A 19,137-nucleotide genomic window follows, 5' to 3' on the forward strand; every position below is an offset into this window, starting at 1 on the left:
AATAACTGAAGGTTTACGAGGGAGCCTCAGGTTGAAACATATTATCGCCTTTTGTAAGTGGATGCTCCGAGGACCTTTGAATGATGCACGTGCATGAGTCGCTTCTGAGGAGAAATTTTATTCGGCTGTTTAGGCTCAATGCATACTCCCGGTCGGAATATTATCACTTCTCTACGACATAAATGGCATAAAAATTGGTTTTAAACAGCGGTTGACATGCTTCGAAGTAAGGTAATGGAATATTTAGACATTTTTGACACGCCAATGCGCCATGCGCGAAACCGGGAAGAAGCATTCTAGAACTCACGAACAAAACGTCGCTGTTTGGATATAACGATGGATTATTTGGGACCAAACCAACATTTGTTATTGAAGTAGAAGTCCTGGCAGTGTATTCTGATGAAGAACAAGCAAGGTAAGAACATTTTTCTTATAGGAAATGTGATTTTGGTGGATGCTGACCTGGGTGGGTATCTAAATAGCTAGCCCTGTAATGCCGGGCTATGTACTTAGATTATTGCAAAATGTGCTTCATCCGAAAAGCTATTTTAAAATCGGACATATCGAGTGCATAGAGGAGTAATGTATCTATAATTCTTAAAATAATTGTTATGCTTTTTGTGAACGTTTATCGTGAGTAATTTAGCAAACTGTTAGTAAATTCAACGGAAGTTTGCCGGGGGTTATGCGTTTTCTGAACGTCACATGCTAATGCAAAAAGCTGTTTTTTGATATAAATATGAACTTGATTGAACAGACATGCATGTATTGTATAACACAATGTCCTAGGTGTGTCATCTGATGAAGATCATCAAAGGTTAGTGCTGCATTTAGCTGTGGTTTGGGTTTATGTGACATGATATGCTAGCTTGAAAAATGGCTGTCTGATTTTTTCTGGCTGGGCACTCTGCTGACATAATCTAATGTTTTGCTTTCGTTGTAAAGCCTTTTTGAAATCGGACAGTGGGGTTAGATTAACGAGATTCTTGTCTTTAAATAGCTGTAAAATAGTCATATGTTTGAGAAATTGAAGTAATAGTATTTCTAACGATTCAAAAATCGCGCCACTGGAATATCAGTAGCTGTTACGTAGGTGGGACGAAATCGTCCCACATACCCCAGACAGGTTAAAACAATCAGGATTTGAAGAATACCCAACCATGACTATGGTGGATCATGGACCTGAAGGAAATTAAGACGAAGGTGGAGATGGTGAACAAGAGCTGTTCATCTAGCAAGGGCTGTCCAGTGTGTTGCTACCGTAATCTTAGTCAGTACAACCTATTGACCGACGCATACCACATCCTGGGCCTTACAAGTTCCTACTTACCATGTCAGTAACCCAGGTAGCTTGCGAGCAGTGCTTCTCTACTCTGAAATTCATCAAGAGTAGGCTCAGGAGCACTCTCTCAACAGCACCTGGAGGCTTTCATGCTCATAGCTACTGAGCGAGATGTTTTAATGGCCCTGGACAGTGACCTGGTTATAGATGGCTTTGCTGAGAGAAGTGAGCTAATGCAGAAATTGCTAATTTAAGGAGGTAGGAAATATGTTTATTTTAATTTTATTCTATGACTTGCCTACTCACCAGTCTTTTCACCAACAAATTTCTTCCTGTGTTATTTATTTTACTGGTCAGATGGTTCCAGAGATTCTTGCCACCTTGCTGCCAGTGCCATTGTGCCAATATCTGCTCCTTCTAGCCATGGCATATTACATAGGGGGTAGAGCTGTTCCCTTTATGTTACATCAAACCCCAAGTGTTTAAGGATTAAATATTCCCCAGATTTTGGGTGCCCCAGTTCCTGGTGTTTGACAGAGGACCCCAATTCACAAGCAAACTGATGGCTGAGATGTGTGGGGCAGGGGGAGTCACCCAAAAGATGACGGAAAAGCAACATGACAGAAAAGGTGAACAGGACTCTCAAAACGATGATGGCCTCCTACGTAAAGCAACCATCACAGAGATTGGGATGTCTGGCTATCAGAGTTCTGGTATGCCTTCAACACGGCTACCCATGAGACCACTGGTGTAACCCCAGCCAAGCTGGCGCTCTGAAGAAATCTTAAAGGCCCACTTGAGAGACTTACTGCACACTCACCATCACCACAACATCCTGCATACAACACAATTGAAAGACGACAACGACTTGCAGATGAGGTAAGGAATAGAGAAAGAGCAGCTCAATCCAGACAAACCAGGTAATACAGTGCTCGTAGAAAATGTGCAGTTTTCAGAGGAAGACCTGGCCGGGTTTAGAGCGCATCACCAGTCCAAAGTCTCAGATCACTTTTCAGACAAACTTGCACCAAGATGGTCAAGGCCAGCTTTTGTATTGAAAAGTTTAGGACCAATCAATTACAGAATCAGGTGGGGTGACCAAACCCAGTGGGTTGATACTGTAAATGTGGTAGACCTGAAGCCTTACTATGGTCTCTGTCCTCCCGTGCCACTGGCGGGAACTTTAACGTCTCCACATTAAATGTCATATGAAATGAATCTGAATAATAGGTTATGCATGTTCTCTTAGGTATAAAAACTTTTGTGTACATGTATATATCCATGCCATGATTTGCATGCCACTGAGTTGAACTTCTGTTGATTGGTCAAAATTATACTTGTCACTTTAAGTATGGGGTCATGTGGGTAGGAAGGGAAGGGAAGAGCAAAATGGACGTGGTGTGAGGAACAATGTTTGTTTGAAAACTCGAAAGTAAATTAGTTCAGTAATTGTGCTGTTTAAACCTGTTCCATTGTATTATTTGCCTGGAAAAAAGGACATCCATTCAACACCAAGTGGTTAGCATATCTGAATGAATGTTGCATTTTTGATTGAATCTCCTACTTTTCCTATAGATTTTTTTAAACAATACAAAACATACACATACAAACCACAACATCAACAACATTTCCTACTGTTCCTATTGGATTTTAATGTATCTTTTTGTTGATTTAACCTTTTTGGGAATGAATTAAAACAGCTAGATTTAACTGTTTTTGGAATCTTGATACTTTTTGGTGAACTGAATCTCATTTTGACTTTGACTTTTTGAACTTTGGGCTATTGACTGAATTGACTTGACTTTTGATTTGCATTGATTTGCTATATTCAATACAAAAAGGCTTATTGCATACAATTTTAGAGTTGGTTAATGATTTCTGTTGCTGATCTATTGCTGTTTTATCATTACTAATCAAAGCTTTAATCTGATGCTTTAACTGAGCTTTGCTATTGTTGGGTTGTGCATATTTATACTTTCTCTAAATCGCAAAAAGGTCTAGGGGTCAAACTATTGCAACATAGTTCCCACTCCTTGTTTTTTTTATAGCACACTTGTTCAGAAAGGACAGTTGATTTATAAGACAAAAACATGATCTCAAATGAGAAATACTAGGTACACTATTTTAACAAACCGAACGCCATGGTGTGTTTTTGCGGTGGTGGGAGCGTCCGGAATTATGGGCACAGTAGCTGGCGGTGGCGCAAAAGGGCTGGGTTTTGATAAATAAACAAGTTGTGGGTGTGTCGAGGCTTGGCCCCTCACTGGCCAATCAGAATGTGGCGAAATGGCGAAATATCTGGTCGCTTTAATAAGTTGTGTATTTACAGTATTTTATATATTGCATTGTCAACAACTTGAATTCAAATGTTAGACTGAACATATTTGCTAAATGTGTTTGCAATCCACATTGTTCTTATGCACGCTTGAATAATGGAAATACATTGTTAAACAGGCTATAACAATCACACTGATTTAGGGTTATGCCTTATAAATTCTAGTCTGGAAATGGACATGCTAAACTCCCGAGGGATGCAGCGGTCTAAGGCACTGCATCTCAGTGCTAGAGGCGTCACTACAGACTTTGGGTCGACTCCAGGCTGTTTCACAACAGGCCGTGATTGGGAGTCCATTATGGCGGTGTACAATTGGCCCAGCATCGTACGGGTTAGGGTTTGGCCGGGGTAGGCCGTCATTGTAAATAAGAATTTGTTCTTAACTGGCTTGTTAAATAAAGTTAAATAAAAATAAAAACATAGTCAATAAGCAGGATAAAATTCACTAAGCTACTGTTAAGGCCTAAAAATACGGTGTACAATTCCAATAAAAATGTAACAACTTGTTTTAAATAGGATCGGGTCAGAAGCATAATATAATTAATCGCTTCACTCGTTCCATGGCACTATGTGCACACGTAGGCCTAAATGTGTTTACGCATAACATTTGTACGTCCCAAAAAATACTAGGCTCCTGTCAATTGTATCGTTGCTTACATGCAAGGCAGATTTTTTAAAAATCCACCGTTATAGTTTGGAGGAGCGTCTCTTTTGCAATCGGACGATGGCCGCTCTTTGAAATGGGGATGGATAGCTTACTTGATCAAGTGAAATGCAGGTTTGTGAATGATGAAAATGCATGAGGGACAAAACCTGCAGTACTTCAAAGCACTCTCAGTAGACCATTTAAAACTACTTTTTTCCATAGGCTACTTTTGGCTAATGGCCAGGATAAAAAGACACACCTATGCGATGCTACTATACCAGCCTTGATTAATAAGGTGAGGGTAGGCTATGCTTGATTTCTAATCAAATATAAGGAAATGGGGGGGAAACCATTTGTGTTTTATATTTCTAAATATGAGATTCACCGGCACATCTCTCCTTACATGGGCACTGTGAGTTATGGCTGGATAGTCTGTGCTTCCGATCTCAAATCCATGTTATTATCAACTGCGTCATCGTTAACTTCTCTAGGCCTGCTACTCAGACTCAGAAGGTAGGATATGCATATTATTAGTAGATTTGGATAGAAAACACTCAGAAGTTTCTGAAACTGTTTGAATGATGTCTGTGAGTATAACAGAACTCATATGGCAGGCAAAACCCTAAGAAAAATCCAACCAGGAAGTGGGAAATCTGAGGCTTGTAGTTTTTTCAAGTGATTGCCTATCTAACACATAGTGACTTAGGGTTCATTTTGCACTTCCTAAGGCTTCCACTAGATGTCAACAGTCTTTAGAAAGTTGTTTGAGGCTTCTATGGTGAACAGAGAGCGAACAAAGGAAGTTGGAAATTGTTGACTCAGGAAAGGACATGAGTTCATTGGCACTCATTCACGTGAGAGGTAGCTGTGTTCCATTACATTTTTCAAGACATTGGAATCGTCCGGTTGGAATATTATTGAAGTTTTATGCTAAAAAGGCCCTAAAGATTGATGCTATACATCGTTTGACATGTTTCTACGAACGTAAATATAACTTTTTTTACTTTTCGTCATGAAATTTTTGGCGCGCTTCCTACATTTGGAGTAGCTTACTGAACGCGCTAACAACAAGGAGGTATTTGGACATAAATTATGGACTTTATCAAACAAAACAACATTTATTGTGGACCTGGGATTCCTGGGAGTGCATTCTGATGAAGATCATCAAAGGTAAGTGAATATTTATAATGCTATTTATGATTTTAGATGACTCCAAAATGGCGGGTATCTGTATTGCCTGCTGTTGTTTTCTGAGCGCCGTACTCAGATTATTGCAAAGTGTGCTTTCCCCGTGAAGCTTTTTTGAAATCTGACACAGCGGTTGCATTAAGGAGATGTTTATCTATAATTCTTTGAATAACAGTTTAATATTTTATCAAAGTTTATGATGAGTATTTCTATAAATTGATGTGCTCATTCACCGGGAGTTTTTGAAGGAAAACATTTCTGAACATTTACGGGCCAATGTAAAATGGGGTTTTTGGATATAAATATGAACTTTATCGAGCAAAACATACATGTATTGTGTAACATGAAGTCCTATGAGTGCCATCTGATGAAGATCATCAAAGGTTAGTGCTTAAGACATGCTTTTTGTGGGTCTAACTTTCCATTAGCGCTACATAAAATTGTCCGTTTTAGGCTTGTTTTTAGGACACACCATAAATATTACCATCCCTCCTACCTCAATTTACCTGATGTTTGACAGGTAAATTGACAAACCTGGCATTAGGGCTGGAAAATATAGGTGTTCCAGTTTTTCCATGATGAAATTGAAAAATAAAGTGCTTTTGACATTGCACCTCTTTAGCAGCAGCCGAAAGTAGAGCCCTTGGAATGTTTATGTCAATGGGGTGGAAAATGGAAAAGAGCACCTGTTCAATATTTGTATTGCTGTTTTATTAGGGAAGACACATACATGCCATGCACAAACAAACACACACACACAGAGCACTGGTTTACCGGACACCCACGCAGCCCCCGCAAGGTGGGGGGGTCCACGAGCCTGGGGGCCAAGCGCCTGTCATCGATGTCTATCTTTCTCAGGAAAGACTGTCTGGTTTCTCAATACTCACTATAGAAAACAGTCGGCCATGCAACCTAAGCCTACAGGCCGTGGTGAAAACATTTGCGTACAAAAATGCAAGGTGACGCAGACTCATAACTGTAGCTACTATAGCCTTCCACAAGCACAGCCACAGATAAACCATTTTAATGGTTAGGCTATTTGATCTGTAATTGTTATAAATGTCGGATACATTTTTACTCAGTCTTGTACAGTAAGATGTAATTTCTTCCTGAGACCAGCAGAGTAAAAAAAACTCAGAACCATCTGCACCTGCTTCCTGACGCCCTGTGTCTACGTTGCAGAATACTGCCTCAGAAATTATGGAAGCAGCAGATGATTACACCATCTTCCAGACAGTCAAGGAACAGGGTCATCTACTCCATCAACACCACGACCAGCTGGCTCTACTGGGTACGACCATGAAGGAGGTCCTCTGCATTCTCCACCACCTCGACACCACCAGCGAGGTTCTCCATACCTCTGACGGAGGGCCTCCTACCACGGGTAGTCACTGTGAGCCAGTCCCCCAGTCTACCCAGCCGTCCGCCCAGGTCAGCGATGCTCTGCTTTCCCTTCCGGAAGAAGGATGACGGTACTCCATCGAAATGCCGTGGCTTCCTATCAGACGGGAGCCCCCACCACCGAGAGGTCCAAGGTTGCCACGGTCATTACCCTGCTGACCGGACGGGAGTTGGAGTGGGTTACGGCCTTCTGGGAGAGAGGAGAAGATGAGTTGGGTTCCTATGAGAGGTTCATGGCTCTGTTCAGGGTGGTCTTTGACCATCCTCCAGAGGGCAGAAAGGGAGGTGGGTGACTTTTTCAACTCCAGCAGGGTGCCCAGACTGCTGCGGAGTACACCCTCACTTTTTAGAGTGTGGCAGCCTCCAGCGGATGGAATGAGCCGGCGCTCCGCACTCTATTCCGCAGTGGACTGCGGGAGAAGGTCCAGACAGAGTTGGCATGTCCAGATGACAACCTATCCTTGGACGCTCTCATCTCAGTGGCCATCCGTCTAGTGTGTTGGTGTCCACCTCGCCACTCGCCCCCCTCCTTTGGCTGTCCTGAGGCAGAGACTGAACCCATGGAGGTGGGGGTCACACACCTCTCCACGGCAAAGTGGCATTGCCAGAGACAGCTGGACCTCTGTCCCTATTGCGGCCAGGAGGGACCGCAGCTTCAGCAGTGTCCGGTGCGCCCTAACTCTACTCTAGTCCACTAGAGCAGAGGGGTGGCCCCGTGACCTTCCGTCTCCCAGTGGAGGAGTGAGTATTCCATCATCACTTTCCGCCAAACCCGTTCTGGTTTCAATTTCACTGGCTGGCTGTCCCTCATCTGTTGTCTCTACAGCTATAGTGGACTCTGTTGCTGGGACCTTAATCGACCAGGCCTGGCCTCCTCCTTGAACATAACTTCATACCCGCTCTCCTCTTCTTTTCCTGTCCAAGCTCTGGATATGCAACCATTGGGATCTGACACAATTACTCACATCACAGCATCATTCACACTCAGCGTGGGACCCAAGTACCTGTGAGTGTCTGCCAGCCTATCAATTGGTCTTCCTGTACGTTGGCCCTGTGTTTTGGGAAGTAGATGTGGACATCCACCAGGCTCTGGATGGGGAACCTGCTCCTGCCACCTGCCCTCTGGAGCACATCAACATCCCCACGGGGGTCAGAGATCAGTTGTTGACCTGTGCACACACGTCCCTTGCCGCTGGACACCCAGGTATCACCCGCACCACTCAATCTCTTTCTGACAAATACTGGTGGCCCACTTTGGAGCAGGACGTTGCACACTATGTCAACTCATGTTCAGTATGTACTCAATCTAAATCTCCTCAGCATACTCCAGCAGGTAAACTCTTTCCCCTTCCCATGCCTCAACATCCCTGGTCTCATCTGTCCATTGATTTCATCACTGATCTCTCCTCCTCTGATAGTTTCACCACGATTTTGTTGGTTGTGGACAGATTCTCAGAATAATGCTGTTTTATCCCTCACTCTGGTCTCCCTACCACTCTCCAGGTCGCTGAGGCACTGTTCCAGCAGGTCTTCTGGCACTATGGCCTTCCTGAGGATATTGTCTCCGATCATGGCCCCCGATTCACATCACTTGTATGGAAGGCTTTCATGGAGAAGCTGGGAGTCACTGTCAGCCTCACGTCAGAGTACCAGCCTCAATCTAATGGGCAGGTGAAGAGGATGAACCAGGAGCTGGGGAGGTTCCCGAGGAGTCACTGCCAGGACCGGCAGAGGGAGTGGGCCCGATTCCTTCTTTGGGCTGAATACGCCCATAATTCATTGCGACACTCCTCTACCGGGCTGACTCCTTTCCAGTGTGTGCTAGGCAATCAGCCAGCCCTGGCTCTGTTGACTCCCCAGCCAGACCAAAGCAACTGCGGTGGACGAGCGGTTCAGGCACGCAGAAGAGGTATGGAACGATGCCCACGTGAGACTCCAGCGCACCGCCACCCCGGTGAGGATCCAGTGTTCCATCCTGGTGATCACATTTGGCTCTCTACCAGAAACCTCCTGGTTTGTGTGGCCGTTCATGGTCCTTAGGAAGGTCAACAATGTAATTTACAGATTACAACTCCCCACTAACTACCAGATCTCACCATCTTTTCATGTTTCCCTCCTCAGGCCGGTGGTTTCTGGTCCCCTGGTTGATGCCATCCCCCACGACACCCCTCCGCCTCCCTTGGACATTGAGGGGAGCCCCGCCTATGCCGTTTGCTCATGCCTGGACTCCTGATGTCGTGGGGGTCAGCTCCAGTTCCTGGTGGACTGAGAGGAGTACGGTCCAGTGGAGCAGTGCTGAGTTCCGGTGGACGACATTCTAGATAACAACATCATCCGAGAATTCCACCTTCGCCGACTGTCCTGCACCTCGCCCTCGGGGGCCATCCTCCTGGCCGGTGTCATATGTTTAGCACACAAAGTAACATCTAAAGTTCTGATCTAAAGTTTAAATGCAACAATGTTTCCCACAAGTTATTTTCAAAGAGATGGCTAACAGCATGCGAGCTGCAATAAAAAAATGTTACACTCACCATATGATGATCATTTGAAACTTAGCTTCTTCCTTTTCAAGAATAACTTTCAAAATAAGTTAAATCAGCATCACCATCCTCTTCGATAAGACCTGCTGCCGCCACTGCAAACTGACATACAACAAAAGCTAGCTAGCTAGACCATGGTAAAACTACTGTCCGCTATTGCACAGTGACCTGTTGGCCTTCAAGAAGGCAAAAGTTTACATTTTTGTAAAAACGGTCCCAGCCATTACAAGTCAATATGATTTGGTTGATTCCACTCTCACTCCAAAATCTTCCCCTAATACAGTTCTATCAAGGTTCTGATGGCCTAGCCAATGGCTGGCAAAGAAAAATCCAATTTTTTTCCTCTTCAGTGTTAACTCTTTCCTTTCTAACAAAAATTGAAGATTAAATCAGAACATCATTGAAAATAATAATATAATAATTATTTTATAAATCCTTAGCCTTTCTATTAAAGTGTAGAAGGCCCTGATTGTTCCCCACTGTGTTTTGGTTAGTAAAGATTTGTAGAGTGGCTCTATTTGCCCTCAGCATGCCTTCAGAATGTCTAAAGAATCCATATGTTCTTCTGAAATATAAACACAGAATTACTGGACATTTTGAACTCTTATGGTGACAAAATTACAATCATGGTCTTGAATTGGACTCACATTTTTCTGGTCTTGACTCTGTCTCAGACCTCTCGTCCCCCTCCCGGTCTTGCCCCCCCTCCGGTCTTGGTATTGACTCGGTCTCGGTTTGCTCCGGTCTTGAATCGGTCTCGCTTTAGGCGGTATTGAACACAACACTGATAAATAGCCATGGTAGCTAGCTAGACTGGGTCTTCCTAGCTAGCTGACTTTCATCACCACCTACTTATGTTAAGGTTACATACATTAATGTACATACAAATAGCCAGCTACATTGTGGGAAAAAGTAATTAAACAATTTTGCTAGCTAACTCCCAAACATACTTTCCCATACTGATGTACTCAAATACCAGTCTGAAAATCTCATGGCTTTGTATAGAGGAATGTTCATTCAAAGTTTTGTGTGGAGGATGCATCCTAACTGGAAGGAATGACTCCATATTTTCACCCCACCCATGCATTTTTGGGAAATTCCCCCAGCTCCACATACTACACTAGCAATGGCAATGATGGTATTGGAAAAGACAGTATCTGTTACCAGATGGCTAACATGAATGACTTGCTATCTATTGTACTTTGACAGATATTTGTTTTGTTCTTTAAGACAATTCTTCCCTGCGTGGCGAGCGGCTGGGGTCAGACATCAGAGCAGTGCTGCTGGGTCTCCCTGCGAGGAAATTGGCTGGGGCTGGGGGCAGACAACAGAGTGGTTCTGCCGGCGTGTGGTCAGCTCCACCAGGAGTAGTCGCAATATATAATATCTATTCAATGTTTAATCAAACAAGTATAAATACAGGCTTACTGCACACCCTTGTCATTATTCCATGCATAACTTTAGTCAAGGGTTTGCTACATCACTTGCAGTTGAACAGGTTTAGAGGTTTAATATATCGGAGGACACAAAAGTAAAATGCTGGTTGAGATACATGGTTGTCTCCAAATAACATTTTATTTGTCACTTGCACCGTATATAACAGGTGTACCGTGAAATGCTTACTTAGGAGCCCTTAACCAGCAATGCAGAGTAAAAAAATAAATAAGAACAATTTGTAAATAAACTAAATGAAAAATAGTAACACAATAAAAAAACAATAACAAGGCTATATACACAAGTGGTACCGGAACCGAGTCAATGTGCAGGGGTACGGGTTAGTCAAGGTAATTCAGGTAATATGTACATGTAAGTAGGGGTAAAGTGACTATGCATGTGACTATATGTGTGTGGCATCAACATGCACATGTGTGTGTTTTGGAGTGTAGTTTAGTATGTGTGAACATCAAGCCTGTGCAAGAGTCAGTGGAAAAAATAATAGTAAATAAGAATGCAAATAGTCCAGGTAGCCATTGGATGAACTGCTCAGCAGTCTTATACCTTGGGTGTAGAAGCTGTTAAAAGGAGCCTTTTGGTCCCAGACTTGGCGCTCCGGTACCACTTGCTGTGTGGTACCAGAAATAACAGTCTATGACTTAGGTGGCTGGAGTCTTTGACAATTTTTAGGGCCTTCCTCTGACAATGCTTGGTATAGAGGTCCTGGATGGCAGGAAGCATACGCACTACCCTATGTAGTGACTTGCGGTCGGATGCCGAGCAGTTGCCATACCAAGCAGTGATGCAAACAGTCAGGATGCTCTCGATGGTGCAGCTGTATAACCTTTTGAGGATCTGAGATCCCATGCCAAATCTTTTCAGCTTCCTCAGGGGAAATAGACATTGTTGTGCCCTTTTCACAACTGTCTTAGTTTGTTTGGACCATGATAGGTCCTTAGTGATAAAGACACCAAGGGACTTGAAGCACTCAACCCGCGCCACTACAGCCCTTTCGATGTGAATGTGTGCTTGGCCCTCCTTTTCCTGTAGTCCATGATCATCTCCTTTGTCTTGATCACGTTGAGGGAGAGATTGTTGTCCTGGCACCAGGTCTCTGACCTCCTCCGTATAGGCTGTCTCATTGTCGTCGGTGATCAGGCCTACCATCGTCATGTCGTCTGCAAACTTAATGATGGTGTTGGAGTTGTGCATGGGCATGCAGTCGTGGGTGAAAAGGGAGTACAGGAGGGGACTAAGCACGCACCCCTGATGGCCCCCCGTGTTGAGGGTCAGCGTGGCAGATGTGTTGTTGCCTACTCTCACCATCTGGGGGCGGCCAGTCAGGAAGTCCAGGATCCAGTTGCACATGGAGGTGTTCAGTCCCAGGGTTCTTAGCTTAGTGATGAGTTTGTAGGGCAACTACAGAGTTGTGCTGTGAACTGCAGGTAGCCACTATTCATGGAGGAGGGCAGGATAACCGCAGCTTGACCCTAACCCTACTGTGACGACCAGGGGTACCTACAGGGAAGAAAATGCAAATAGAGAGAAAAGTCAGGTGGTAATAAATGAATGAGTCTTACCAATCAATCCATTACGTCCTCCATCCTCATCTGAGACCGGATAATCAATACATTGATGCAATATGTAAGCTAATGAAAATGTTTGTATAACAGAAAGTTGTATAGAGTGTTTGTATCAATCAGTTCATGAATAATTTGAACTTTAGCAAAAAGCAACTGCCTAACTATACACACTTCAGTTGTAACACTGCAATAACTCACTCAGAGAAGTCACATGTCTGGTCAGTGAGATTGGAGAGGAATGATATGACTAAAATGACATTCTCATAATGTAGGTAGAGGACTATAAAAGTAATTACCTGTTGATGAGGAGCTCACAGAACTTGTAATTGCCTGTCTGCAGTGACGGTGAGCGCAGTGTCTCGAGAGGTTCAGCTTAGCCATGGGTCAGCATAGCCACCCGACGTAGCCTTCATGGGAAGAATCTGAGCAAACTTTTGGGTCAGTGACGTACCGCGTCACACATACACCACTCTGTCTAAGACTACAGTTAATGTCTTTGACTCTAGCCCAGATAACATGACATGTCAGGTTCAGCCGATGGTGGCTACTCTCCCCTTGGCGCGGTTCTCCAGGCTGGCCTTGCGGTCCAACACTAGACTGACCACCTCCGCCTGGCCCTGGAAACAGGCCAGGGTCAGTGGGTCAGTGGTTCCTGCTTCCTATTGACTAGAGCAAGGCAAGATTTGTTTCTATAAAAAAGCCCACTTTAAATCTTAGCTTATTAACAAGTTCATTAGTATGCTTTTAAAATGTTAAATCATTGTCAATCCAAATACCATGAAATTGTATGCAGGGGCTCGTTCGGTTATAGAACCATCCAATGAGTGAAGATGTAATCCATCTGAGACAATCTTATGAGAACTTCAAAACAGTATATATTTAGGTTTGCCCGTATTAAATCAGCAAGGGCTTCATGTACAGCTGCAAAATCAGACTGTTGCCTTGTCACAGCCGGGACAGCAGTCAGGGCAATTCACATTTTACAGTGATGTTTTATTGTCCTTAGCACAAGTTGCACCTGTGTAATGATCATGCTGTTTAATCAGCTTATTGATATGCCACACCTGTCAGGTGGATGGATTATCTTGGCAATGGAGAAATGCTCACGAACAGGGATGTAAAGAAATTTATGCTCAACATTTGGGAGAAATAAGCTTTTTGTGATGATGAAACATTTCTGGGATTTTTAACCTCTCTGGCGCATGTGGGACGAACTCGTCCCACCTACGTCCCACCTCGTCCCACCTCGTCCCACCTACGTCCCACCTCGTCCCACCTACGTAACAATCGTTAGAAATACTATTACTTCAATTTCTCAAACATATGACTATTTTACAGCTATTTAAAGACAAGAATCTCGATAATCTAACCCCACTGTCCGATTTCAAAAAGGCTTTACAACGAAAGCAAAACATTAGATTATGTCAGCAGAGTGCCTAGCCAGAAATAATCAGAAACCCATTTTTCAAGCTAGCATATCATGTCACATAAACCCAAACCACAGCTAAATGCAGCACTAACCTTTTATGATCTTCATCAGATGACACACCTAGGACATTGTGTTATACAATACATGCATGTCTGTTCAATCAAGTTCATATTTATATCAAAAAACAGCTTTTTACATTAGCATGTGACGTTCAGAAAAAGCATAACCCCCGCAAACTTCCGGGGAATTTACTAACAGTTTGCTAATTTACTCACGATAAACGTTCACAAAAAGCATAACAATTATTTTAAGAATTATAGATACATTACTCCTCTATGCACTCGATATGTCCGATTTTAAAATAGCTTTTCGGATGAAGCACATTTTGCAATAATCTAAGTACATAGCCCGGCATCACAGGGCTAGCTATTTAGACACCCACCCAGGTCAGCCTCCACCAAAATCACATTTCCTATAAGAAAAATTTTCTTACCTTGCTTGTTCTTCGTCAGAATACACTGCCAGGACTTCTACTTCAATAACAAATGTTGGTTTGGTCCCAAATAATCCATCGTTATATCCAAACAGCGACGTTTTGTTCGTGAGTTCTAGACACTATCAGAATGCTACATCACGGTCTCGCGCATGGCGCATTGGCGTGACAAAAATTTTCTAAATATTCCATTACCGTACTTCGAAGCATGTCAACCGCTGTTTAAAACCAATTTTTATGCCATTTATCTCGTAGAAAAGTGATAATATTCCGACCGGGAATATGCATTGAGCCTAAACAGACTAATTAAATTTCTCCTCAGGAGCGAATCGTGCACGCGCCTCATTCAAAGGTCCTCTGAGCCGCCACTTACCAAAGGCGATAATGTGTTTCAGCCTGAGGCTGCCTCGTCAACCTTCAGTTATTTCCCGGGTTCTGAGAGCCTATCGGAGCCCTGGGAATTGTCACGTTACAGCTAAGATCCTTACTTTTCAATAAACAGATGCAAGACGCACGACTCCTTGTCAGACAGGGTACTTCCTGCTTGAAACCTTGTCAGGTTTTTGCCTGCCATAGGAGTTCTGTTATACTCACAGACACCATTCAAACAGTTTTAGAAAATTCAGAGTGTTTTCTATCCAAACCTGAACAATAATATGCATATTCTAGCTTCTGAGTTGGTGTAGGAGGCAGTTAAAAATGGGCACATATTTTTTCCAAAATTCTCAATACTGCCCCCTATCCCAAACAGGTTAAAAATTCAGCTAATGAAACATGGGACCAACACTTGACATGCTGCATTTATATTTTTGTTCAGTGTATATAAATAGTGAAAAGAACAGGTCCTAGTATTGACCCCTGCGGAACACCTTTATGTACTTCAAGAAATTCGAAGTTAAACACATTAATCACGATGAACTGAGTTCTATCACTAAGATAATCATGAAACCATGAGCAGGCGTCAGAGGCCATGCCAATCGAGGACAACTTGTTCAATAAAATTGCATGATCAACAGTATCAAAAGCTTTTGACAGGTCAACAAGGCAGCACAATTTATTTTAGCATCTAAAGCATTGACAATATAATTAACAACTAATGTGGTTTCTGTGATACTGCTGTTCCCTGGCCTAAACCCAGATCGGTTTATATTCAAAATACCATGCTCAGATAAAAAAGGAGCAAAGTTGCTTATTTACAAAAGATGAGAGAATCTTAACTAGATATGGAAGCCTGGAGATGGGACGATAATTATCAAGATCACTACTATCCCCGCCCTTATGGAATGGCAGCACATAAGCTGTTTTCCCGATAACAATGTTTGAGCAGAACATTTGAGCATACCCAGCTCCAATTGGTCAGCCCCTGTGGATTTTTTGGTATCAATAGCTAGTAAGGCACAAAAGGACATATTTTTCTGTGAATTGACAAAATGCAGAAACTTGACTACCCTTTTCCGAGTCAATCTGCAAAATTCCCAAATCAGCATTTAGTCTATTCTTAGAGATACACACTCTTTCAAAAAGGTAGCCCGCTGCAATAAAATGATGATTAAAATAATCTATGATGGCATTTTTGTCCGTAATGGGGCCAGAGTCTAAATTAATTTGTTGGGGCACAGAGGAGGAAGTACAACCCTTCAGAGATTTGACAGTTTTCCAGAATATAGCTGGATTCCTCTTACAATAAGAAAGAGTGGTTACATAATAATCAGATTTAGCCTTTCTGATTAGTCTTATACATTGATTCCTCAGTTGCCTAAAATATTGCAAATCTGGGCCTAAGCCTGTGTTCCTGGCCTTGACCTAGGTAACATTTCTAATACAAATTTTGTTTCTGTTTGTGATGACATGAGGCTTAGATTTATGCATTCTCACATCTCTAACACAATTGGGCAATCGTCACTGATGTCTTGGGTGAAGACACCAGTAGAAACCATATTTCTCGGGTCTATTTGTTAAAATAAGATCAATCTGAAAGGATATTTAGGGTTGGGCCATGTAGGCCTTGTCACTAGCTGGGTTAGGTTTCAAATCAAATCAAATGTTATTGGTCACATACACATGGTTAGCAGATGTTAATGCGAGTGTAGCGAAATGCTTGTGCTTCTAGTTCCGACCGTGCAGTAATATCTAACAAGTAAACTAACAATTTCACAACAACTACCTTTTACACACAAGTGTAAAGGAATGAATAAGAATATGTACATATAAATATATGGATGAGCAATGGCCGAACAGCATAGGCACGATGCAGTAGATGGTATAGAGTACAGTATATACATATGCGATGAGTAATGTAGGGTATGTACACATTCTATAAAGTGGCATTGTTTAAAGTGACTAGTGATAGATTTATTACATGCAATTTTTAATTATTAAAGTGGCTAGAGATTTGAGTCAGTATGTTGGCAGCAGCCACTCAATGTTAGTGATGGCTGTTTAACAGTCTGATGGCCTTGAGATAGAAGCTGTTTTTCAGTCTCTCGGTCCCAGCTTTGATGTACCTGTACTGACCTCGCCTTCTGGATGATAGCAGGGTGAACAGGCAGTGGCTCGGGTGGTTGTTGTCCTTGATGATCTTTTTGGCCTTCCTGTGACATCGGGTGGTGTAGGTGTCCTGGAGGGCAGGTAGTTGTGTTGTGCAGACCTCACTACCCTCTGGAGAGCCTTATGGTTGTGGGCGGAGCAGTTGCCGTACCAGGCGATGATACAGCCCAACAGGATGCTCTCGATTGTGCATCTGTAAAAGTTTGTGAGTGTTTTTGGTGACAGGCCAAATTTCTTCAGCCTCCTGAGGTTGAAGAGGCACTGTTGCGCCTTCTTCACCACGCTGTCTGTGTGGGTGGACCATTTCAGTTCATCCATGATGGGTACGCCGAGGAACTTAAAACTTTCCACCTTATCCACTACTGTCCCGTCAATGTGGATAGGGGGGTGCTCCCTCTGCTGTTTCCTGAAGTCCACGATCATCTCCTTTGTTTTGTTGACATTGAGTGTGAGGTTATTTTCCTGACACCACACTCCGGGGGCCCTCACCTCCTCCCTGTAGGCCGTCTCGTTGTTGTTGGTAATCAAGCCTACCACTTTAGTGTCGTCTGCAAACTTGATGATTGAGTTGGAGGTGTGCATGGCCACACAGTCATGGGTGAACAGGGAGTACAGGAGAGGGCTGAGAACACACCCTTGCAGGGCCCCAGTGTTGAGGATCAGCAGGGTGGAGATGTTGTTTCCTACCCTCACCACCTAGGCGTCCCGTCAGAAATTCAAGGACCCAGTTGCACAGGGCGGGGTCGAGACCCAGAGTCTCGAGCTTAACCTCTTACATCTAGACGTTCCGCTAGCGGAACACCTGCTCCAATTGAACCATGTGGGAACAGCAGACTGGGATAGGGATTGATTGAATATGTCCGTAAACACACCAGCCAGCTGGTCTGTGCATGCTCTGAGGATGCGGCTAAGGATGCTGTCTGGGCCGGCAGCCTTGCGAGGGTTTACACATTTAAATGTTTTACTCACGTTGGCTGCGGTGAAGGAGAGCCCGCAGGTTTTGGTAGCGGGCCGTGTTGGTGGCACTGTATTGTCCTCAAAGTGAGCAAAGAGGTTGTTTAGTTTGTCTGGGAGCAAGACATCGGGGTCCGAAACTGGGCTGGTTTTCTTTTTGTAGTCCGTGATTGACTGTAGACCCTGCCACATACCTCTCATGTCTGAGCCGTTGAATTGCGACTCTATTTTGTCTCTATACTGACGCTTAGCTTGTTTGATTGCCTTGCGGAGGGAATAGCTACACTGTTTGTATTCGGTCATGTTTCCGGTCACCTTGCCCTGATTAAAAGCAGTGGTTCGCGCTTTCAGTTTTGCGCGAATGCTGCCATCAATCCACGGTTTCTGGTTGGGGAAGGCTTTAATAGTCGCCGTGGGTACAACATCACCGATGCACTTGCTAACAACATCACTGATGCACTTGCTCACCAAATCCGTGTATTCATCAATGTTATTGTCCGACGTATGCGGAACATATCCCAGTCCACTTGATCGAAGCAATCTTGAAGTGTGGAATCAGATTGGTTGGACCAGCGTTGAACAAAACTGAGCATGGGCGTTTCCTGTTTTAGTTTCTGTCTATAGGCTGGGAGCAACAAAATGGAGTCAAGGTCAGATTTGCCAGAAGGAGGGTGAGGGAGGGCTTTGTATGTGTGCCGGAAGTTAAAGGACCCCTGTAGGTACTGTATCTATAAAATATAGAATTTGGCGTTTACTGCTATAGCCCATAGAAATCCATTGAATAACACATTCATAAATGTCAAAATCCCTGATTAGAGGGGAACAATAAAAAAAGCTGGCTTCATGGTCCAGAGTTGAGTTTGAGGGATCTAGGAGATAAGAAAGCTTCAGAATTATTTATTTATTTTTGACACATATTTATCCCCTTACGCTAGTTGGCACATTGGTGGCACCAACTTCAGATGAGTCCCGTGGGGCTTGTGGGGGTTGTAGAGCAAAACTACATCGTAGTTCCATAGAGTTGGTAGACCAAACCATTTGGACGCTACAGACATTTCTGTGAGACAACTCATTCTGTGAGATTTTCAGAATGTCTCCCTGTAGCTCTGCCACCTTCCACCGTAGATGCGGAAGGCCGACATAGGCTGATTTGGTAAATTGAGACACAGCCCATGCAAAAAAACAGATATCTCTAGATTTTGATGGGATGGTTTTATTATTTTAATCGACTTTACAACGTTTTTGCTCACAAGACTCATCATTTGTAACACCTCTTGGCTTACCCATCTGAGCACAGTTCAATAT

Source organism: Salmo trutta, chromosome 5 (assembly GCF_901001165.1).
Source record: "Salmo trutta chromosome 5, fSalTru1.1, whole genome shotgun sequence".
Lineage (NCBI taxonomy): Eukaryota > Metazoa > Chordata > Actinopteri > Salmoniformes > Salmonidae > Salmo > Salmo trutta.